Source organism: Tenrec ecaudatus, chromosome X (genome assembly GCF_050624435.1).
Source record: "Tenrec ecaudatus isolate mTenEca1 chromosome X, mTenEca1.hap1, whole genome shotgun sequence".
Lineage (NCBI taxonomy): Eukaryota > Metazoa > Chordata > Mammalia > Afrosoricida > Tenrecidae > Tenrec > Tenrec ecaudatus.
In genome coordinates this window covers 135,941,798-135,959,996 of record NC_134548.1, presented here as the reverse complement: position 1 = coordinate 135,959,996, position 18,199 = coordinate 135,941,798, and the positions used below count along the sequence as shown (strand labels likewise).

At 42.8% G+C, this 18,199-nt stretch overlaps 1 pseudogene; it reads right to left on the bottom strand.

The window, feature by feature from the left end:
• Window positions 1-5,060: 5,060 nt before the first annotated feature.
• Window positions 5,061-17,632, bottom strand: LOC142433739 (E3 ubiquitin-protein ligase makorin-1 pseudogene; annotated as a pseudogene).
• Window positions 17,633-18,199: the final 567 nt, after the last annotated feature.

Genomic DNA, 18,199 nt, shown 5'->3' with positions numbered 1-18,199 from the left:
GTTCTTTGATGCCTGATACCTGATCCCACTGACACCTCGCGATCACACAGGCTGGTGTGTTTCTTCCATGTGGGCTTTGTTGCTTCTGAGCTAGATGGATGCTTGTTTATCTTCAAGCCTTTAAGACCCTAGATGCTATATTTTTTGATAGCCAGGCACCAACTGCTTTCTTTACCACATTTGCTTATGCACCAGCTTTGTCTTCAGCAATCATGTCGGAAATGTGAGCATCGCGGAATGCTGGTTTAATAGAACAAAATTCTTGAATTGAGGGAGTACTTGAGTAGAGCCCAATGTCCATCTGGTACCTTAATACTAAACCTATAAATATATGTACATAGATATATTTACCCGTCATATATAAATATATTTACATGTGTACATACCTGCATTTAGACCTCTATAAATGCCCTTTGCCTCCTAGTTCCTTCCTCTATTTCCTTTCACTTTCCTCCTGTCCCACTATCATGCTCATCCTTCATTTGGGTTTCAGTAATTCCTCTGGATTACACTGCCCTTGATCAAGCCCTACTAGGCCTCCTGTACTGTCTTCACCAGTGATTTTAGGATCACTTGTTCCCTTGTCCCTGGGTTTGCTAACAGCTACTTCCCTTCTCCCACCTCCCCCTTTCCCATGTCCACCCCCTGGAACCATCGGTTCAGTTGTTTTCTCCTCCAGATTCTTTATCACACCTATCTTATCTAGGTCGACCTGCAGCTATAATAATATGCACAAAGAACAAGACAGATCAAAACAAAGCAACAAAAGAAAACAAAACAACAAAAACAAAAAAAAACCAATGACAGGAAAAAAAAAAAGAAAAGCCTGTGTGTTAGTCTGGGTAGTTAAGAGTAACAAATCCACAGAAACTCATGTATAAGAGAGAGTTTTATATAATTTTAAGTGTGCATCAAGAAAACATCCCAACCCAGTGCTACCCAAGCCCACAAGTCCAACAGTAACCCATATGTCCGACACCAATCCACAAAGTCCTCCTCCATCTCACAAAACAGAGGCAATGATGCCAACTGCAGGAGGAAAGCCAAGTCAGTGACCATGTAAATATCTCAGTGCTGGCAGGGGTCTCCACATGGCTTCTCCAGCACCCAGGGCTGCATCGGGGTAGATCCATGTGGCTTCTCCTTGGGGATGTCTTGCAGGAAGTCAGCCTTGCAAGCTGAAGCAGGGAACTGCTAAGGCAGTTGCACCCTGGTGAGACCATATCAAACAAGAGACCGGAGAACTAGTAAGGCTAGACTCACTTAGCCATTTATCCCTCAGCCTTTCAAATAAAGCCACATATGTTTAATGGCCAGGTTGGCAAAATAAACTAACTACCTCAGCCTGCAAATAGTTCAAGATCTGTTTGTTGACCTTTAGGAGTGTTTTATGTCCGAGTTTGATGGGGTGCCATGACCTGGCCACAAAGTCTATTTTTGGTATTCCCTCAGGACTTCCTTGCTCCCCTTGCTGTTCTGTTGCATGCCCGTAGTGTTTTGCCTTGTTGTGGTGAGGTCACATTCGACACAATTCCTGCACTGTGTCTCCAGTGTTGTCTCCCATCAGGCTATGGGTCAGTGAGGGATGTCTTGTCTCATAGTGAGGCCTGCTATATGGTCCTCTCTGTGCATTGGCTGCTCTGAGCAGGAATATCGTCCTGAAGACTTGGTGAGCCAGAATGTGTTCCAGTCTCTCTTCCTCCCCCTCCATTTGCTCCTGTATTCTCTGATCAGACATGTCCCTCTCCCTGAGCTGTAGCTTCAGTACTGTTCTCTGAAGTAAATTCTTCTGGGGGCCAGGTACTATACTTTCTGATAGCTGGGCACCCCCTAGTTTCTTCACCACATTTTGCTGTAGCATTCATATCTTCTATGATCTCTTGATGAGGGTATATATCAAGTATGTCATAAGAACTAATTTTTCTTGGATTGGAGCAAGAATTAAGTGTGAGGCCCAAATCCATTCATATACCTATGGCTTATATATGCTTCTGGTTCATCTTTGAGACAGCTTTTTAATTTTATGTTAGAGAACATATCAGTCTTCTTCCTGAAGCGTAAAGCCATTCTGTTGTTACTGTCCTTAATTTAGACCATGATAATACATTTAAAGTACAATTAAGTAAAGGAGATTAAATATGTTTAGGCTCGCTGCAAATTGCGCACAGTACGTTGGTTACTGATTTATACAGATCAGATCTTTACATGAATGGTCACTATTAACACAAACAATGGGAGTTGGGTGGCAAGGTAAATTGACAGTGGCAGAACTAGGTCTACCAGATTAATACATATCTCAACAAAGCAAGCAGGGCAATGAAGTAATAAGCATATGGTCATCTACTGCCCTCCAATTCTATAGTTTAGTTTCGGCCTTAAGTCCAAGGGCTACAGTTGACTTAGTGGAGTTTCCACCTTGTGTCCTTCTGATGTGGCCTATGAAGGACATTGTGAACCTCAAAAACACAAAGCCTAAAGTCCCAGTAGTCTATAATACATGGCCTGGGTTCTTAAGGACTGCACAGAAACTAGGTCTAATGTGCCCTATTACGAGCATAGTTTGAGGAATATTCACTCCTTGGCATCTGTGCATGTGTTGCTCATAGTTTCCTGCCCCCCCACCCATTGATAGGTTAGTCCTCCTCATTTTTCTACCAACAGAAATGCACTTGCTTTCTGCAAGATGTGGATGTCCCCCCTTCCCCCAGCCCCACCCTTTTGGTTCGATTTTCCCATCAGGATCACTTATCACTGAGGTAGGAAGGTCTGCTGGTTTGGGGTGCCCTTAACACAATTTTGCATGGCAGCAACTAAATAGTCATTTCTGTTTTCTCTAATTCTGAAAATCTGATCCTGACTGAAGTGAGGTCTCCTCTGTCAAAGTGGTTTTTAAGATGTACAGAAAGAGAGGGTGCTGGATGCTTCAAGCCCACTAGTCAGGTTCTCTACCACATCGTTTGCCTCAAGTTGTTTCTTTTGGAATGTGATACCAGGAAGCAAAGGTGAGGAACAAAGGAAGTGTGATGGATTGAGTTGTGTCCCCACACAATGTGTTGAAATTCTAAATAAACCCTGTACCTATAAATAGGACCCCGTTTGGATAAAGGGATTTCTTTGTCACATTAATGTTGCATTCCCATAGTAGGGTGGTCCTAAGCTTAATTAATTCTGTGCTCTATAAAGAGTTGAAAGGCACAGGCACACACAGAGAGGGAAAAAAGAAGACAGACAATGAATGCATCGAAAATTCCCAGGATTTCTGGCAACTACTAGAAGTGGAAATAAGGTAAGGGAGGACCTCATTGTGGCGTCACACCCCGAGTTCCGACTTCTGGCCTCGTGAACTGTGAGAAAACATTTTTATTTGTTAAAGCCACCCACTTGTGGTGTTTGTGTCACAGGAGCACTAGACAAGACATGCTCTATGCTTCTCCTGACATATATTTTCTTTATAACATTTGTTTCTTAGGTCTCACTTACCTCAATCATTGGAATGTAAGCTCTATTAAGAAGGGAGATATTTTGTTCTATTCCCTGTTAGAGTCACAAGGCAGACAACTATGCCTGGTATACAGTGCTTGCTCATATAATTTTTGTTGAATGAATGAATTCATGAAAAGAAGTGTACAGTGATTAAAACTCTAGCCTCTGAAGATAGCCAGTTAGGTAGGTTTGGAATGGTCCATGCCAATGTGTCGGTAGCTCTTGATATGTTCCAATGCATTTTTCCTTTCTCCTGTACCCTATTTGTACAGAAAGCTTATTAAATTGACCACCCCTGGCAATTAGTTTCTTAGTTGGTTTTCACAACACTAGTTACGTATTGCTTTGCTGTACACACAAGGACACGATGGCTCAGAAATGAACACAGGGTCCCCACAAAGCAGACAAGACCTCCTCTGAGTGTTCAGCTATAGTAGAGGGCTGCAGAAGAGCGAGGCCTCCCTTTTGACTCACTGGCTATGGTGCTAGCCTAAAATGATTCACTGAATCCTTGGGTATGTGTTTTCTTACCTTCGTGCTAGCTTTCCCGACACTGTAAACATGGGACCCAGGAGCACAGGGATACGAGGGGAATGAGAACCAAATTGGTGTCCTTGGAAGCGTTTCCCAGGAACAGCCCCAGAAATTCCCAGATGGTGAATACTTTACTTATTGTTACATTTGTCAGATGAAAGGTTATTAATACCAAGCTGAATAAGGGCAACGTATGTGTGTCGGTTATTTTAACAGCTGGTGGGACTGCAGGTAGGTTTAGCCATCCAAGGTTCAGACTATACAAGGGTATGGTGCCTTGGCCACGAGGATGGGGTATCTTTTCTACTTGCTGAAATAAGAGTAGAGGAGACCACTCAAGCTGCTGAGAAAGCTTACTCATTTAGGCTGGAAGACATATAAGGGCAATTGCTTCTGTTTAGAGGCCAAGCACATGCTCATGATGATTGACTAATCTGGTGAGGGGAAATGAGGGCCGGGGAGACATGTTACAGAGGACATTAGGTCAGAACATCCAAAGCTTACAAATATGAAATGTTCTAAGGAGGTCAGAGGAAGAACCTGACAGTGTTACTAATATACCCTTTATTGGCCCCAGAGTTCCTCTCTTTTCTCTGTTTCAAAGAAGCTAGCAAAAGGTGAGCTGGTGGTGTCCTGCTTAACTGAAAGACTGGCGGCTTGAACCCAGCAGCTATAGCATGAAGGAAACACCTGATGGTCTGCTCCCACAAAGATTGCAGAACATGCCGTAGGCGGTTTCAGTCGGTCTCACGGCGTCATAATGAGCTGGAATTGATTCAATGGTACACAGCAACAGAACCATTTATCATTGCGGTTCGAAGCTTGAAATTTTCCTTCAGTTGTTTCAGTTTGAGATGTGCTGTGTGCGTTCTCCTCTTTTGGTTTTCTAGCTCGGTGTCTTTGCACACTGTATTATAATGCTCAATTTTCTGGAGCTTCCCTTTTTTTTTTCCCTTTCATTTAAATAGATTTATTTCTTGCAACTTTGCTCCGTTTAGAGGATGCCGCTTTGTTCAATAACGAGAACAACTCAAGGGAAGGGGGGGGGTGTTGGCTAGCTTTAATGGACAGAAGAGGATACGAGGGAAATGGATAACGCCAGGAAGCACACATTCAGACCGCGGGTCTGCTGCCTGGGCTTGTCTGGCTAATCCAGGAACACAGGCTCCTCAGAGAGGACGAGGGGGTCCACTAACGGATACACAGGGTCTCCTCCTCCAAATTACAGTGGGCAGACCAACTGACCTAGGAGCTAGCTGAGACACACAGGAGAGGCCCCCGGTCAAGAGAAAACACATGCACTCAAAACACAGTCCGTCTGGTGAGGCCGGCCCGAGAACACACTTCCCAGAGAAACGCCCCGGCAGGCCGGGAGAAGCCTCACTTTATGATCTTGCTCTCAAACTGCTTGGCGCTCCTCCACTTGCGGATGCACTTGAGACAGTAGGTGTGGCTGCAGTTGGACAGGATCCCAAAGCGGCGCTCGCTGGGGTTGGCCTTCTCGTAGACCACCTCCATGCAGACGCCACACACCATGTCCTTGCTGCGCTGGACGGCGAAGGAGAGCTCCATGTCCTTCTCGTGGGCCTCGATGCATGATCTGACGTGCTGTGAGCGCTGGGCAGCGTCCATGGGGTGCAGCACCTGCAGCCCATACAGGTCACACGAGTCCCCGTGGAGGTACACACAGTTCTCCCCGTAGCGGCACTCGCCCACGGCGGCGTAAGGGCACAGCTGCTTCTTGGTGTCCACAGGCTGCTCTTTCTCCAACTGCTCCGAGGTCACTGAGCCCTGCGGGGAGGCTTCAGGGCAGGCCAGGGCAGTCCGGCCGCAGTAGGGCTGTCCAGGGACAAATTCCACAGCATTCGCCCAGTCCTCTGCCCCTGCCCCAACAGCAGCGAAGTGTGGACTTCTCGACTCCACTTCCCCGACACTCATCTCGGCAAGTGGTCCACCTCCAGGTGGGAGGCTGGCAGACATGGTGATAGAGGGCTTCACCGCCGGGTCTACAGAGGACGCTTCTTCCTGCTTCAGGGGCTTGCTGTGTTCATATCTGCAGCGGTCGCCGTAAATGCAGTACCCTCGCTGGAAGTACTTGCACAGGACCCCGTAGGGGCTGTCGGAGAGGTCGTGCGAGTAGCGACAGTTATCGCCTTCCTTACAGACGCTGTGAATGAAGTACAGGACTTGGGAGATGACGTGTCACGTGGTGGTGGGTGCTGTTCAGTCCCAGATCTGAAAGTCAGGTGGAGGTGAGCCACGCGACGCCAGCCTTGGGAACCCCGTGCAGCAGTGTTTTGCCCTTTAAAACATTTCCATGCAGTCCTTTTGCTTCACCATGTCTCCCATTTGCTGCTCCTTGTTCAAGATCCATTTTCGGTCTCTTCTGACATCACTTTGGCCTTTAATTTCTTTCTTCTTTTATGCTCTTTCTGTCATCCCCTAGTTATCCAATCTTCTGGCCTCAGTGTTCAGCGCATCAGACCTGTTCTTGAGATGTTCTCAGAATCCAGGTGGCATATAATCAAGGTCGTATTTTAGCTCTTGTGGACTTGTTTTAATTTTCTTTAGCGTCACCTTGAACTTGAGTATGGACAGTGATGGCCTGTTCTAGAGTCTGCCCCTGACCTGTTTTGGCTGGTGACATTGAGTTTCTCCATCATCTCTTTCCACAGATGTAGTCAATTTGATTTCTTTATATCCCATCTAGTAAAGTCCACATGTTTAGTCACCATTTATATTGTGGGGAAAAATATATTTGCAATGAAGAAGTCATTATTCTCACAAAATTCTATCACTAAGATTGATTTCTATCACTAAGATATTTTCCAACTGTTGATCCATTCTCTTTTTTCGCAGGTTTCACTTTCCAATCACCAGTAATTAGCAGTGCACCGTGATTGCATATTTGATAAATTTCAGACTGACAACTTTGGTGGAATTCTTTAATTTCTGTAACACTTAACTTCTGTGATTGTGTAAATTTGAATTACAGTTGTATGAACTTGTCTTCCTTGTGAACGAATATTTATTAACCAATCAGAGACACCATTGGCCTTCAAGATAGTTCTTGAAATGTTCTTTTTGATGATGAATGCAATGGCCTTTCTCTTGACTTGGTCATTCTTCCCATAGTAAGCCATATGATTGTCCAACTCAAAGTGACCAATACCAGGCTGAGTCTGCATTTGTTTTGACTATGCAAACAAACTGCTGGTTGACTTTCAAAACATTGTGCTCCCTTGGAAATATGGTGCATGGATACCCCAATTGCATGCCTTTGTTTAGTCAATGCAGTTGTTTGACTGAATTATCCCCCAATGGAAACTGAGGAGAAATAATATACGCCATGTTTAGCCCTTATCAGAGTGAGTGTACCTGCTCCACATTGGGACTGATGACAACCTAACTTTGACCTTACAAGTGACATCTGTGATCTAGGAGGTAGAGGGACAATCCCACGAATGGAAACTAGATGTCTAAATGATCATGGAACACAGCTGCCTTGCTCAACTGCCTATGGACTTACTGCAAAAATACTATGGGAGACATATAACAGCTTTTTAATTTTTAAAATCATTTTATTGTTTGCACAACTTGTTATAGTTGCTCACCATTTTAATCTAAGACACGATAAATGCGTTTTTTATGGACTTTCGGTTGTTTGTGTCAGAGCCTGCAATTCAAGGTAGGACTTTTTTGCTCCAGATAAATCTTGTGTGGGTAAAGGCAAGGTCCAGCATCTGTTGAGAGAGACGGGTTGTTCTCATAGTAGCAATGTTAGCACAAATGCAGCGGTAGTTTCACTGGTCCTTCCTGAGGGCAAGGGGTCCCGGCCAAAGTTAGGGGGCATTTGGGGGCTGGCGTTAAGGATGCAATCTATACCTCTGAAAAACCAACTGGCCCCTACTGGGGAATGCATCAAGATCTTAGCCTGCTGAACAATAAGCACAAATCAACTGAGTTGATGGTCTCAGTTGAAGAAAGCCTGAGTATGAAAAGCAGTTTTCTTGAGAAAAAATAGTGAAACCAAACCTTTACAATTCTAATGAAAGGTCCTAGACATGCAGGATAAAAGTCACATTTTTGTCATTCTAACGCAATTCTATGGTCACTAAGGATTGTCACTAAGGATTATATTCTCTGTGAAATTTCACTTGACCGGTTTATTAGAGTTCAGATTTCCCTAAGCGAAGAAAAGTCGAGTTGTCAAAGAATTGTCAAACCTCAAAGACACTGGATACAAGTGATTCTGAATCTTCATGGTACATAAAAGATATCCTTTCTTTAGAAATGCAATCTTTTGTCTTCCTAGAAAGCCATTGCATGTCTTTGTTGATTTCATGAAAGCAGAATTGTGGTTTTAAGAAATATCAGTTGTGTCGTCTCCTCGAAGACCCGGAGAAATGTGCACCCTTGAAACATGAAAGAAGTAGAATGTGAATTATGTTAGCTGAAAGTTTGAAGGGCAATCTTAGATACGCAATTCCTTAGCAAGTAATATTTAGTCCTCTCTGTAATTAGGGGGATAGGAGGTGAAACTGCACAAAAAATGGAATCCATGTAGGAATTAAATATCTATTTGCCTTCTAGAGGGGTTTGCAGGAATCAGACATAAAGTACAAGTCTTTGAAAAGAACTTTCCATCTCTTTAAAGGGGGAACAAAATCTAGCACCTGGTTATCATTAGGTAATATGAACAGCTAGTTGGTTTTCCAAATAGGCAGGGTCAATTTTGAGTTAGTTGGGGCTAGCTGTGTATATTTTTCGTGAAAGTGATTCTCTACCGGAGAAGGAGTATTCAGCAGTTGTATATCATGAGCTTTTCCTTATTTGACATTTTTTGTCACCTGAAGGAGTAGTTTACCCACTCCTATTCAGATGCCGAGGAACCCTGGTTATACATTGGGCTGCTAACTGCAAGATCAGCAGTTTGAAGCCATCAGCCACTCCATGGGGGAAAAAAGGATTTCTCCTTCTGTAAAGACTTGCATCCTCAGAAACCCACAAGGTCAGTTATATATTGTCCTACAGAGTTGCAATGAGTAGTAATTGACTCCATTGTAGTGAGTGTTTTAGTTTTTGAGTCAGATGATATTTCAGTTAGCTTGGCTGCATAACCAACCACCCCAAACATGGTTGTTTACAGCCAAGGTTATTTACTCACAATTCTGTGGGTAAGTTGGACTGAGGAGTTAGTTTATTGGTCTCACCTGGGGTCACTCACAAGGCTGGGACTTGCCTGGGACTGGGTGGTCAAAAACTATCTTACGTGTGTGGTGGTTGTTGTCTTCCAGTAGGGTAGCCTGAGCATCTTCATATGTAAAAGAGGTTTCATATGTTTATGATAAACTTTTCTTTTAAAAATTGTTTATATTGGGTAAGATGGTAAGAGAGTAACGTAGTCATGTCAAGGTTGTTTGGGGTGGCAAATAGTTGAGTGTAGAAACTTTGAAGCTAAGGAAGAAAATCCTTATGTGGTCATTTCTTTTATTTGCTTATTTTTAAAAAAGTTTGGTCATTTCTTTTAAAGAATGGAGCTTTGAACCCTGAAAATTAAGGTTCTGTTAAAGACGAAAAACATGTAGGCTCCTACATAACGTTGTATTTGAAATACATCTATATTTTTTAAACCTTACCAACTTAAAATGTGATATGTGTGTGTTAAACTTATTGAGGTTTAAATATGCCCCAATCATTGAAGGACAACCCTTATTTACTAACTAGAGCAGTGGTTCTCAACCTTCCTAATGCCACAACCCTTTAATACAGGGGACCCACAGTTTGAGAACCTAGAGCAATTGTATAATTTTGTGTTAGAAATTTTGGTATTGGAGCAATGGTTATTGTATAGTTTTTAGAAGATGTGTGTGGAGTAAATGTCTTTCAAATAAAACTTAAATTCTTTGGGGATCCGACACAACGGCTGGAGCCAAAGTGGGTGAACAAGTAAATGTGGTGAAGAAAGCTGATGGTGCCCGGCTATCAAAAGAGATAGTGACTGGAGTCTTAAAGGCTTGAAGATAAACAAGCGGCCATCTAGCTCAGAAGCAACGAAGTCCACATGGAAGAACACACCAGCCTGTGTGATCGAGGGGTCCCAAAGGGATCAGTTACCAGGCATCAAAGAACAAAAAATCATATCATTGACTGCACACCTCAACGATAGGAACGCTGAAGACAAATGGGTGCATAAGCAAATGTGGTGAAGAAAGCTGATGGTGCCCGGCTATCAAAAGAGATAGTGTCTGGGATCTTAAAGGCTTGAAGGTGAACAAGCGGCCATCTAGCTCAGAAGCAAAAAGGCCCACATGGAAGAAGCACACCGTCCAGTGCGATCACGAGGTGCCAAGGGACCAGGTATAAGGCATCATGCAAAAAAAAGATATAAGTGTGTGTATGTATGTGTATATATGTGTATATGTATATATGTATATATAGACCATATTAAATGAAGGGGAAAGTGCAGAGTGGAGACCCAAGGCCCAAGTGTCGGCCAATGGAGATCCCCTCATAGAGGGGTTTAGGCGAGGAGATGGGTTAATTAGGGTGTGAGGTAGTACTGATGAAGAACACAGCTTTCCCCCAGATCCTGGTTGCTTCCTCCCCCCAACTACCATGATCCGAATTCTACCTTGCAGGGCTGGATAGGACAGAGGCTGTACACTGGTACATATGAGGGCTGGAGGTACAGGGAATCCAGGGTGGATGATACCTTCAGGACCAAGGGTGTGAGGGACGATGCTGGGAGAGTGGAGGGTGAGTGGGTTGGAAAGGGGGAACTGATTACAGGGATCCACATGTGACCTCTTCCCTGGGAGAGGGACAGCAGAGAAGGGGGAAGGGAGACTCCAGATAGGGCAAGATATGACAAAATAACGATGTATAAATTACCAAGGGCACATGAGGGAGGGGGGAAAGGGGAGGGAGGGGAAAAAAAAGAGGACCTGATGCAAGGGGCTTAAGTGGAGAGCAAATGCCTTGAGAATAATTGGGGTAGGAAATGTATGGATGTGCTTTATACAATTGATGTATGTATATGTATGGATGGTGATAAGAGTTGTATGAGTCCGGGAGGGAGGGGGGAAAAAAAAGAGGACCTGATGCAAGGGGCTTAAGTGGAGAGCAAATGCCTTGAGAATGATTGGGGCAGGGAATGTATGAATGTGCTTTATATAATTGATGTATGTATATGTATGGATTGTGGTAAGAGTTGTATGAGTCCCTAATAAAATGTAAAAGAAGAAAAGAGAAAAAAAATGATTAGGGCAAAGACTGTACAGATGTGCTTTATACAATTGATGTATGTATATGTATGAACTGTGATAAGAATTGTATGAGCTCCAATAAATTGTTAAAATAAATAAATTGGCAAAAAAAAATTCTTTGGGGATAAAAAGAAAGAACATGAGGTTCCAACAGGAGTAGCTCTAGCACATAAATAATTTCCAAGTCTCTATTTGCATCACATCTGTGGATACAGTAGAACCCTGGTACCCGACCGCATCAGGACTCAACATCATTGGGTTTCAACATGAAATGTCCAGAAATTTTTACATCGGAGCTTGAACAAACATCGCAATCTGACCCGACACACATGATTTTTGTAAACAAAAGCAGTTCATGTTTCGGTCATTAGGTATGAGTTGCCATTGTTAGTACACCGTGGTTTAACCCTTTTGCAGCTGTGTGGTTTTTTGTAACTGTGAATTTTAGATAAAACACATGGGTCTGAAGAAAGCTTTTTTTTGAAAAAGAACCATCATGATAAGGATGGTTGATGATAATTTAGTAAACCTCTTTAGAAAACAGTTAAGGAAATGCCAACAGCAGACCACATTAGACAGATTTTTTTTTAAAACAATAGCCAGCCAGGTCCTAGTGAAAAAAGGCTAAGAAGGGACAAAACTCCTGAAAAGCAGCTACCAGTTGATTTCATGGAAGGGGACTCCCCTTCCAAATAATGACTCTTTCTCCATACCTCCTCTCCACATCTGTATCCACATATCCAGATCCTCATCAGTGTCAAGATATGGGCCATACTGTACTTGTTAAATATTTTTAAATGTGTGTTTTTAATTTAAATTATATTATTTAACTCAGAACTTATTTACTTTGAAATTTGTGTGTAATGTTTTGTATGAAAAAGGCAAGGTTAGGGTAAAAACTTGGTGGTTGAGAACACATTAGTCAGTTTTCAGTTATTTATTTAAAAAAACATTTTATTAGGGGCTCATAAAACTCTTATCACAATCCATGCATATGCATATATCAATTATATAAAGCACATCGTACATTCTTTGCCCTAATCACTCTCAAAGCATTTGCTCTCCACTTAAGCCCTCTGCATCAGGTCCTCTTCTGTTTCCCCCTCCCTCCCCGCTCCCCCTTCCCTCATGAGCCCTTGATAATCCACAGATTGTTATTTTGTCATATCTTGCCCTATCTGGAGTCTCCCTTCCCCCCCTTCTCTGCCGTCCATCTCCCAGGGAGGAGGTCACATGTGGATCCTTTTAATCACTTCCCCCTTTCCAAACCACTCACCGTCCACTCTCAGCATCGCCCCTCACACCCCTGGTCCTGAAGGTATCGTCCACCCTGGATTCCTTGTGCCTCCAGCTCCCATATGCACCAGTGTATAATCTCTGCCCTATCCAGTCCTGCAAGGTAGAATTCGGATCATGGTAGTTGGCGGGAGGAAGCATCCAGGATCTGGGGGGAAAGCTGTGTTCTTCATCGGTACTACATTGCACCCTGACTGACCCATATCCTCTCCTAAACCCCTCTGTGAGGGGATCTGCAGTGGTCGACACTTGGGCCTCGGGTCTCCGCTCTGCACTTTCCCCTTCATTCACTATGGTATACACACACACACATATATATACACACACATACACACACACACACACACACACACACATATATATATATATATATATATATATATATATATATATATTCTTTTTTTTTTTTGCATGATGCCTTATACCTGGTCCCTTTGGCACCTTGTGATCGCAGCGGCTGGTGTGCTTCTTCCATGTGGGCTTTATTGCTTCTGAGCTAGATAGCCACTTGTTCATCTTCAGGCCTTTAAGACCCCAGACACTATCTCTTTTGATAGCCAGGCACCATGAGCTTTCTTCGCCACATTTGCTTATGCACCCGTTTGTCTTCGGCGATCATATCATGGAGGTGTGCAGCCAATGATATGTTTTTTGTTCTTTGATGCCTGATAACTGATCCCTTCGGGACCACATGATCACACAGGTTGGTGTGTTCTTCCATGTGGGCTTTGTTGCTTCTGAGCTAAATGGCCGCTTGTTTATCTTCAAGCCTTTAAGACCCCAGACCCTATCTCTTTTGATAGCCAGGCACCATCAGCTTTCTTCACCACATTTACTTGTTCACCCGCTTTGGCTTCAGCAGTTGTGTCGGGAGAGTGAGCATCATAGAGTGCAAAGTTAAAAAAAGAAAGTATTCATGCATTGAGGGAGTGCTTGAGTAGAGGCCCAAGGTCCTTCCGCCACCTTAATACTAAACCTATAAATATAGGTTAGGGTAAAAACTTGGTTTGTGAGAACACATTAGTCAGTTTTCAGTTATTTCTTTTTTTTTTTCACAAGAGAAAAGCTTGTAGTTAGTTCAGGGATCGTTTGCTGGCCCTTAGGAGCGTTTTTCAGTCCAGTCTGTTGGGGCACCACGCCCTGGCCCCAAAGTCCACTTTCAGCATTCCAGTTTTCAGTTATTTCTTATGGGAAAAATTGATTCAGTACTCAACTGCATTGCATTTCGATGCTCCTTCCAAGCGGATTAATGTCGAGATCCAGGGTTCTATGGTAGTCCACTGGTCAAAGCAAATTACAAGGTCAAATTCAAAGTCAATGCATATAGGGAAATACACATGGGAGAGGCTAAAGGGAGGTGAGCTTCTTTGGGGGTTGTTACTGAAACACTCTACCACATATGAAAAATCTAAGAGAAGAAGAATCTCCAGCTTTGGTCAAATCACCTTGGATTCCTGAGCTAGGAAAATATTAATTTTTATTGGCTTTATTGGGAGAATTCTCAAATCCCTTGCCAAGGATTGTTCTTCTTTCGTGATGTCCCATAGGGATATCTACGCTGTGATCTTTATGAGAGTATATTGCCAGTGTTTTCCCCCTATGGACCTGTTGAGTGGGTTTGAACTGCTACACTTCTGGTTAGCAGCCAAGCAATAACCATTGTGTTACTTATGAGGGCTCCTATGATTCCGGATTGTTTTATTTGGTGCCACCAGGGAGCTTCGTGACATGGCTCTTTCTGATGTCTCTATAATACACGACAATGTTGCTCTTTTCTCTTTCATAAAACAGAGATTCTAGAATATGCTTTTACTCTGTTGTCCACTTTACATCACTTTTCTATTTACAGTCCTCAGTTCCTTATTTCTAAATGATTAGCAGCATGTTCTTTTTATTCACCAATAGTTTTACTGAGCTATATATCATGTACCACACACTTCCATCATGTAGTCATATTTAAAAAGAGTTTTGTATACCTCACCACAGTCAGTTCTAAAACATCCTCCCCCTACCGTATTCATTAGTTATTCCCCATTTCTTTCCGACCTTGGCCTCCTGCCCCCATGTTCCCAATAAACCAGCACACCAATTATAGTCTTTAAAAATCCACCCATCCTGTTCTTCAGACACTGTAAAACATACAAAAATGAAGACAGCAAATATATCAAGGGGGGAAAAAGACCAATGGCAAGATTAAAATAGACCAGAGGGGGTAGGGAAAGTCTTTGTCAAGAGCAGCGGTTCTCAAACTGTGTATCATGACCCCTTTGGGAGTCAAATAACCTTTTCACAGAGGTCGCCTGATTCATAACAGTAGCAAATTTACAGTTATGAAGTAGCAATGAAAATAATTTTATATTTCGGGACTCACCACAACATGAGGACCTGCATTAAAGGTTCACGGAATTCGAAAGGTGGAGAAACACTGGTCAAGCGTAAAGTGGGTCAAGAGGGAGATGAAATGATCAGGTACCTCATTATAACCCAATTCCATCTATCATAATCAAGGTTATTCGTGTTCCTTGACTGTGGTCAGAGGGGATCTGCCAGTGGCTTAATCTATGTAGAGACCCTGTAGATAGATTTTGGGCCCCCACTGCCATCCACAGCCTTCTGATAATTGGGTGTTCACAATTTAAGCTCTTATACCTTTCCCTCCTTTGGATTTGGGTTTTGTTATTTATCATCCTTGGATCACACAGGTTGGTGCGCTTCTTCCTTGAAGCCTCATTTATACGGCTGCTTGTTTGAATAAAAGCATTTAAAACCCCAGATGCTATTCTTTTTGATAGGCGAACACCATCTATTTTCTTCACTATACTTTTCTGTAGCACCCATATAATCAGTAATCTCTTCACGAGGCGCACGCATCAAACAGGACCATGTTATAGGAACTAATTGTTCCTGGGTTGGAGCTAGAATTAAATGTGAGCCCAAATCCATTCACTTGTCTATAGATTATGTACGTCTATGGTTTACTTTAAAGGCCTCATTATCATTTTGTGACTGTGACCATTATCAATCATACCACTGGGATATAAGGCAGTTGTCTTGATAGTGTGATTAATTTATTCAATGGCATAGAATTTAACATAGTGTTGAGAAAAGGCAGTTATAAGTATGGACCACAATCCATGAATTGTTTATTTATATAGATTGAATTCTTAAATGATCGAACTCTGTTTACATTGACCATGGGAGTGGGTGGCAGGGGAATATTTCCAGTAACATTTATTCACAAGGGCAGAACCTTGCTTATCAGATTAATATATGCTGTAGTAAAGCAAGGAGGGCATTCAAATAGTAAATATACAGTGGTTTGGGCCACCTTTCATTGGACAACCACAAAGCAAGTGATCCTAACCAAGGTCCAGTGACTGCCAATTCCACAGCCATCTACTTCTTTTCCCATCAGGGAGTTTCAGTCTTGAATACAATGCATAAAGGTAATGTTGAGGTAAATCCCAGTTCAATTAGTGGGCTTTCCACATTGAGTCCTTCTGCTCTGGCCTGAGAGGGATGTTGTGTTCCCTGAAAGGATAGAGTCTAAGGTCACTGTTGTACATAGCACACGGCCTGCATCTCTGAATAGGAACTAAGAACTAGGTGAAAGGTGTCTAATCAGGAAGATAGCACAATCATTGTTAAGTGTTCCTTCCTATTGTGAAGGTGCTCCTCCCTGTTTATCCACTGACAGGAGGATAAATGCTTCCTCCAAAATCTGGAAGCATGACTTGACTTTCTAGTAAGGCTCCCTTTTCATGCCTGTGGAGCGTCCATTGATTTGGTGCGATCTTATCCAATGTTATATGGCATCAAACGAATCATTTTCTCTCTTTTTCACCTTCTTGAAGGAGTGTGGTGAGGTCTCCTCTTGAAGGGGGTTCTATTTTTTTAACCATTTTATTGGGGGCTTGTACAACTCTTATCACAATCCATATACCCATTCATTGTGTCACGCACATTTGTACATTCTTTGCCCTCATCATTCCCAAAATATTTGCTCTCCACTTAAGCCCCTGGCATCAGCTCCTCATTCTCCCTACTCCCTCCCCGTTCTCCCTCCCTCATAAACCCTTGACAATTTATATATTATTATTTTGTCATATCTTGCCCTGTCAGATGTCTCCCTTCACCCACTTTTCTGTTGTCTGTCCCCCAGGAAGGAGGTTATATGTAGATCATTGTAATCGGTTCCCCCTTTCCACCCCACCCTCCCTCCATCCTCCCCGTATTGCCACTCTCATCACTGGTCCTGAAGGGATCATCTGCCCTGGATTCCCTGTGTTTCCAGTTCCTATCTGTACAAGCATACATCCTCTGGTCTACTCATATTCATAATGTAGAATTGAGATCATGATTGTGGTGGTCGGGGGAAGCATTTAGGAACTAGAGGAAAGTTGTATGTTTCATTGTTGCTACACTGCACCCTGACTGGCTCGTCTCCTCCCCGAGACCCTTCTGTAAGTGGATCTCCAGTGGCCTACAAATGGGTTTTGTGTCTCCACTCTGCAATCCCCCCATCATTCACAATGATATGATTTTTTTGTTCTCATGATGCCTGATACCTGATTCCTTGGACACCTCATGATCGCACAGGCTGGTGTGCTTCTTCCATGTGGTCTTCTTGCTTCTCTGCTAGAAGACTGCTTGTTTAACTTCAAGCCTTTAAGAGCCCAGGTGCTATATCTTTTGATAACTGGGCACCATCAACTTTCTTCACTACATTTTCTTATACATCCATTTTGTCTTCCTCGATTGTGCCAGGAGGGTGAGCATCACAGAATGCCATATTGTTAGGACAGAGTGTTCTTGCATTGAGGGAGGGCAGGAGCAGAGGCCCAAAGTTCGTCCACTATCTCAGTGTATTGCCTTATAGATATATGTACATAGGCCAATACCACTATTTTTATAAATTAATGTTTACATATGTTCACACCTATGCTTATACCTGTATCCATAACTTTGCTTCCTAGATATTTTCTCTGTTTCCTTTTACCTTCTCTATGTCCCACATCTTGAATGTCATTTTTGGTGAACTGTCTGTTCATGTCTTTTCAATTGCACCACTTGTTACTCTCTTATTGTGGTGTTGTTGAGTTCTGCAGATTTTGGTAATTAGAAGCTTGCCTTGTCATTGGTAAACCCTCCGCCCTCCCCAATCTGTGGACTCTTGTTTTACTCTTTTCATGAAAATTTTGGAAGTGCATAAGTGATTTATTTTTGGCAGGTCCCAGTCACCTACTTTGTCTTCCACTGTGTGTGCTTTTTTAGTATACTTGGTAGTGTTTGTATGTGCCCTGCAATAGAGCCCTTAAGTGTCTTGCAATTGTCTCATTGATTCTCCTGATAGCTGTGGAGTTTACACTTAGGTCTTTAATAGATGCACAAAAATGAATTTATGAGTCCTCATTCATTCCTCTGCATATGAAGAGCTGATTTATTCAACACCATCTGTTGAAGAGACTGTCTTTATTCCATTTAATGATTTTTGGTTCTTTGATGAAGATCAGTTGCCTATAGGTGGGTGCATTTCCTTCTGGCCTTTCTGTTCGGCTCTGTTCCATTGGCTTATCTATCTATCCATATCTACTGGTTTGCATACTCATATCATGCTG